Here is a 6,471-nt window from a genome sequence, read left to right as displayed (position 1 = left end):
TTTTGAGTCTATAGAGAGAGGTTAAAAACACAGAAGCGTGAACACAATATTGAAAACAACACTGTAGGACTGCACTAACACTATCTGCACTATAGATTATTACAAATCTGCAGTAATCAAGGCAAGGTAATATTTACAAGTGTAATAGACAAATAGATCAGTGGAACACAACAAACAGTCCAGAAATAGAGTCACTCAAATAGAGTCAACTGATCTTTGGTAAAGGAACAAAAGCACTTCTATGTTGGAGTAAAGGTAAACTTTTCAACAAATGGTGATGGAGCCACTGGACACAGACAGGAAAAATCAGTGGTTTCTTTGAGTAAGTGGAGAAGAGAGGGATATAACAAAAAATATCTTCAGGACACTGAAATTCTCTAATGAAAGATACATTTAATTCAGGACAATTCTCTAATGATGGATATATTTAATGATACATCAGGTTGTATACATAGACTGTACGACATCAAGACTGAACCCAAAATAATTATGGGCTTTAAGTGACAAAGATGCAAACAAATAAATAACAACCAAAAAAAGACCATAACCAACACAAACTCTTTCCTCCACAAAACATACCCTTGGGAGTTAAACAGAAGTGCATGCACACATGGACACACACACGCATGCACACACACACATACACTTCAATGTAATCCATCAGGAATGCTATCACAGCATTACACAATCTTTGTAATTGGCTAACAAGTAAAATAATATACATAAAAATTTGAGGCATACAGGTAAAACAATATTTATACCCTTTAGTGAAATATTAGAAAATAAGAAATTTGAAAATTAATGAGCTAAGTCCTAATTCGAGAAATTAGAAATAAGCAGCAGAGGAAAAAAGGAAAGAAAATAATTTGTTAAGGTTGAAATTAATTATTTTGAGAAACAGAGCTGATCAAATACCAGTGCAGGGTATAGTAACTCTCTAACTGTATGCTAGTGTAGTTATTTAAGTGTAGAGAGGTAATGAAAATATATTTTCTCTACTAGGACTATAGAGACCAGTCTTGTAATTTTTTTCTCTCTAAAAGACTAAATGCTGTGTCACGGTGAGCCACTTCACCCTTCTGGACCTTGATTACTTAATATGTAAAGTGAAGATTTTGTATGAAAACTCACACTCAGGTCTGTCTTAGAAGGATTCTATTTTGCTAAGGCCATGATAGGGGACATAATTTGCCTGGTAAGATATGGACCACAATTGCCACTTTAGAATTGCAGAATTATGAAACAAGGTTAGTTATTTTTTTAAAGATTTTATTTATTTGAGAGGTAGAGTTACAGACAGTGGGAGGAAGTGACAGAGAGAAAGGTCTTCCATCCGCTGGTTCACTCCCCAAATGGCAGCAACAGCCGGAGCTGCGCTGAGCCGTAGCCAGGAGCCAGGAGCCAGGAGCTTCTACCGGGTCTCCCATGTGGGTGCAGGGGCCCAAGCACGTGGGCCATCTTCTACTGCTTTGCCAGGCCATGGCAGAAAGCTGGATTGGAAGAGGAGCAGCTAGGACTAGAACCTGTGCCCATATGGGAGGCTGGCACCACAGATGGAGGGTTAACCTACTGCGCCACAGTGCCAGCCCCGAAACAAACTTAGTTCTATCTATGCAGTAAATAAAATTATTACTATTGCTAGTAGTCATAGCAGTGCTAAATTTATAATAAAGTTAACTCTCTTACTATTATTATTTCCTTTTAGTGTATTGACAATTAATTCATGACCCTAGTCCCAACATTCAAAAAAAGAGAAAACAACTTTCCCTCTCTTTACAATAACCATTCTCAGGAAAATTTATAATCCCCTTCTCAGGCATTTTACACAAGTTGCAGTTTTCTGCTACATGTTCCTGGGGGAAATTGATAACAACCTATTTTTTAAATACATATCATATTCACTTGTTCAAGCAGATGCTGGTCAGATACAAAAGTAAGGCAGGCTCTCTCATTTCTCTCATAAGTAGAATGAAAGAAAATCATTTTCCTTTTCATAGTTAGAGGAAAAGGTCATGGTGCATTTTTATTCATAACACAGAAAAATCTTTGGCTGTCTTTATTTTTCTTTTCTACTACATTGTGAAATGAATGAGTGATAGCTGGGGTCAGGAAACAAGACGAGGTACTTGTTTTCCCTTTTATCCTATCTGCTCTCTGTAAACCAGTGATTCTCAATGTGTCACAGAATCTGGAAGGTCAAATCAACTCTCCTGATTCCACTAAAGTACCATTTCCCTTTTTCAATTTGTGAGTATACAGTAGTTTTGCTGCAGGATGTGACTTACCATTTTACAACAAATTTATTACATATCATTTTACAACAATAGATATAAGATGACTTAGTTGCCTTCTATTAAGCCAAGGTTTGAAGACTTTTGCAAAAGTGAGAAACAATGCTACCTTTCTCATGAAATACTTTGGCTTTGGAAAACATAGTTTTCATGAATATATGGTTTTTTTTTTAATTTTTTGCCAGGCAGAGTTAGACAGTGAGAGAGAGAGAGAGAGAGACAGAGAAAGAGTTATAGGTGAGAGAGACAGAGAGAAAGGTCTTCCTTCCATTGGTTCACCCTCCAATGGCCACTGCGGCCGGCGCACTGCACTGATCCCAAGCCAGGAGCCAGGTGCTTCTGGTCTCCCATGAAGGTGCAGGGCCCAAGCACTTGGGCCATCCTCCATTGCACTCCCAGGCCACAGCAGAGAGCAGGCCTGGAAGAGGAGAAACCGGGACTAGAACTCGGGGTGCCAGCACCGCAGGCGGAGGATCGGCCAAGTGAGCCATAGCGCCAGCCTCAATATATGTTATTTATATACATATCTTATATATTACTATATGATATATTTATATCTATTATATATTATATATCATGTATTTTAATATATATGATATATTTATATATTCCATATTATATTCTATATTATATATTTTATATATTAATCTATATTATATAATCATTACTTATATTAATCAATTTATTATTAATAATATAATATTAACAATTAATTATATATTATATAATCATTACATAAAATATATATTATATGCAATATATTATATAATATACAATGCATAATTATATATTATATAATCATATATAATAAATATATAATACTAATAATTAATTATAATTAGTTATTATATTATTGATATAATTAATAATATTATACAATATATTATACATTATATATTTATATATTATGTATATATTATATATTTTAATATATAGATATGTATATAAATATATTTAGTACATATATGTTTACATGTCATGGGCTTTTTAAAACAGACTAATCATAAATACTTTAATAGTTTGCTTCAATATCTAATGTGATAAAAGCTGTTTGATAAAAATCTATGTAAAGACAAACTCTATAATGTTTACGAATGTCAATAGGTCCTGAGGTCAAAAATTTGAGAACTGCTACTTAAGTAGCAGTTAAGGGAGGGTGGGAGTGTGGGCAGGAGGGAGGGTAGGGTAGAAGTATCACCATACTTTGAAATCTGTATATATGAAACTTATTCACCTTTTATAAATTTTCAAAAATTGTTTAAAAAAAGATCCAAAAAATGAGATGGCTGGGTTTGAATCCAGGTTTCACAGTGACTCAATTTCCCCATGTCTTAGTCTCTTCATCTATAAAATGATATTGCTAAAAAGAGCAATTACTCCATGAGGTTGCTGTGGGGATACTATTAGCTTATATTTGTTAATATTTTGATAAGTGCTTAGTGCAATGCCTGGTCCACAGTATGAGGGCACTTCAAAATGTTTGTGGATAATGCAATTAAAGTGTATTTATTATTCTGCAAAACATTTTGAAATCATGCATACATATGAATTTTCTGTGAGCATTTTGAAAATCCTTATTGCCATACTGGACGCCATGGAAAAGCAAAGACTTGGAGTGTTAAGTGAAGAAAATATTAGGAGTAGACAACAGCGAGTTACTAACTAGAGAAAACAGGCCCAAGTCTTCGGGATTCAAAGCAGCCCACAGAGGAATCTTGTGCAGAATCATCAAAGCTCACTGTGATGAAAGGCAGTTTTTGTTTTTGTTTTTGCTGGGAATGCTCCACTTTATTTTTATGTACATAAAGAAATAGTCAATTGACTCAATGGTTACAGAACTGCTAGTATTCATTGAGAAAGAAAGAAATGAGGTCAGAAGACAAACTTTTCATTTCCTCCCAAACAAGTGTCACATACTTGTAACACAGGCAACACTGGTTTGCAACATATAGCCCAAGTAAGAAAAATGAATATCAAAGATGAAGAACCTTTAGATCCAAGAAGGAAATGAGGTTGGTACAAAGACATTTTAATGAGGAGCTTCTCTTGGTGACTGAGCTTCTTTGAAAATCCGAAGGACAAGTGGACTTCTACCATGCAACAGGCTAACAACCCTCTGGCCTCAGTGTCTATCTCTTAACAAAAAAATAAACACCACCACTTGATGGCAGTAGGCTCAAATTGCACAAATAACACAGAACACTTTGACATCACTAACTCATTCCCAAATGCCGTCCTAATGCATTTAAAGCTTATTTGAAATATTTTGTGTTATAAAGAAGGTGAAGAACTTTAAAAAAAAATACCACATTTTCCAGGGGAATTTAATTAATATTTGAATAAAAGGAACTTTTATTTCCTCTACCATTTATTTATTGTGTTCTAATCCCGTTAAATACACCAAAGTACATTTGAAAGTACTCTTGTTTTATAATAGTTAAGTGCTAATTAAATGCCCTATTTATTTACTAATCTTCAAAAATAGGACTTTGCTAACACATGTTAACTTTTTAATTCACAATTTGGCACATATGATTGTATAGTTTTTAAAAAACAACAAAGACTTTTAACCATTGTGTATTGAAAAGCAAATAATGGGCTTAATGTTTTAAATTCAGGCATAATTTAATTTCCTATAATTAAATATGTCACAATTGCTAAACCTCAGAGTTGCAATGGCAATTCTTTGTTTGTATGAAGCTTTAGAGAGTAGGAGGAATTATTCCCTGCATGCAAAATGCCCTATTATTTTTCTCACCCAAATGCAAGGTTGACTCACCATTTTTAAGCTTATTATATAATTCCAGAATGGCACTAGTAAATTTTTGAAGAAAGGTTAACTTTTTTTGTACGATGCCTTTCACATAGTAGGAATCTACTGAATTTACAGATAATCGTGATAATGACACTCTTCTTCTAAAAGCAGAGGAGTACAATCTTCCAAACAAATAAATTCCTTCCCTTGAGATTTTACATAAAGGAACCCTGATGTATGTACCAGAGAGTGGCTCTTCTTCTTTCTGGTCCTCTTTAAGAACAATGGAAAAAGTTAAATAGACCTATTTGCTTTTGTTCAGAGGTTAACTTAAACAGAATTCTTGCATTTTTCCTGTGACATCTCTGTTGACAGCTTGTGAAATATTTTGTAGCTGTAACTTTTTAGGCAGTTTCTAGCCTGAATCATAAGAAACACCAGGTTTCAGAGATTGCATACATGTCTTTTGATTCTTTTATAAAGAGAAAAATATAGGGAGCTTAGATAAGTCATAAAACCTGAGGAGAATGTTATAGTTTTTATGTTTTTTAGCAAAGCGATTTTGGGTGAGAACATAGTAAGTGTTCTGCTATCTATGTGAGTCATCCTGATTCAAACACAGCAGATAAAAGCTAAGGCAGAATGAGACAGGTTGATGGTAATACAGTTTAGAACTCAAACCAGACTGTGCAGGTAACATACGTAGTACAGTACTTGACCCCCTGAGCTCTCAATACCAACTGTAATAATATAAGGATATTTATTATTTTTAGAAGGTAAAGCAATTGGCCTTCTTTCCTATTCCTTCCTGCCTTACATGGCTATCTTCTTCCTCCTCCTTACTTAAGGAATTGCTAATTTATTTTATTCCACAAATATTTATTGGGTGCTTATGCTATAGCAGGTACTATTTTAGTGCTGTTTCACCATAATGAACCATAGTCCTATGATCCTAGAAAATGGCAGGGATCAAGACATGTCTCCCATTTGTGTGTTTCATTAGGCAACTTACTGCAAAGAACCACCCTTCCATCTAATTTAGGTAAGACCTACAACAAATCTAGACTCAGATCCTCCAAACTCCCATTCTATGCTTCATAGAGGATAACAAGTATTTCTGAACTCTTTGTCCCCATTGGCCAATATAACTTGATTAAAGTTTGGTTAGGCATCTCTCCTTCCCCCAGGAAGGAACTTGAACACTGAACTGTGGATTGGTCCCCTCTTCTGTCTTTAATGTCAAGAATTGATTGACCTTAGGTAAAACATTCCTTAAACACCTGTCCCATCATTTAACCTGCTAATTTCTTTTTCCACTCTTGGTTCTTTCTAGCCTTATTTATTCTTCCCTATCAAATAAAATTCTCTTTTAGTTGATACTTCAGATGGTTTCAGATCTCATGGTTGTAGTGCACTTCTCACTGG

The sequence above is a fragment of the Oryctolagus cuniculus genome, chromosome 14, assembly GCF_964237555.1.
Source record: "Oryctolagus cuniculus chromosome 14, mOryCun1.1, whole genome shotgun sequence".
NCBI classification, from domain to species: domain Eukaryota; kingdom Metazoa; phylum Chordata; class Mammalia; order Lagomorpha; family Leporidae; genus Oryctolagus; species Oryctolagus cuniculus.
The sequence above is the reverse complement of the archived record's forward strand: the minus strand, read 5'-3'. Positions refer to the sequence as shown.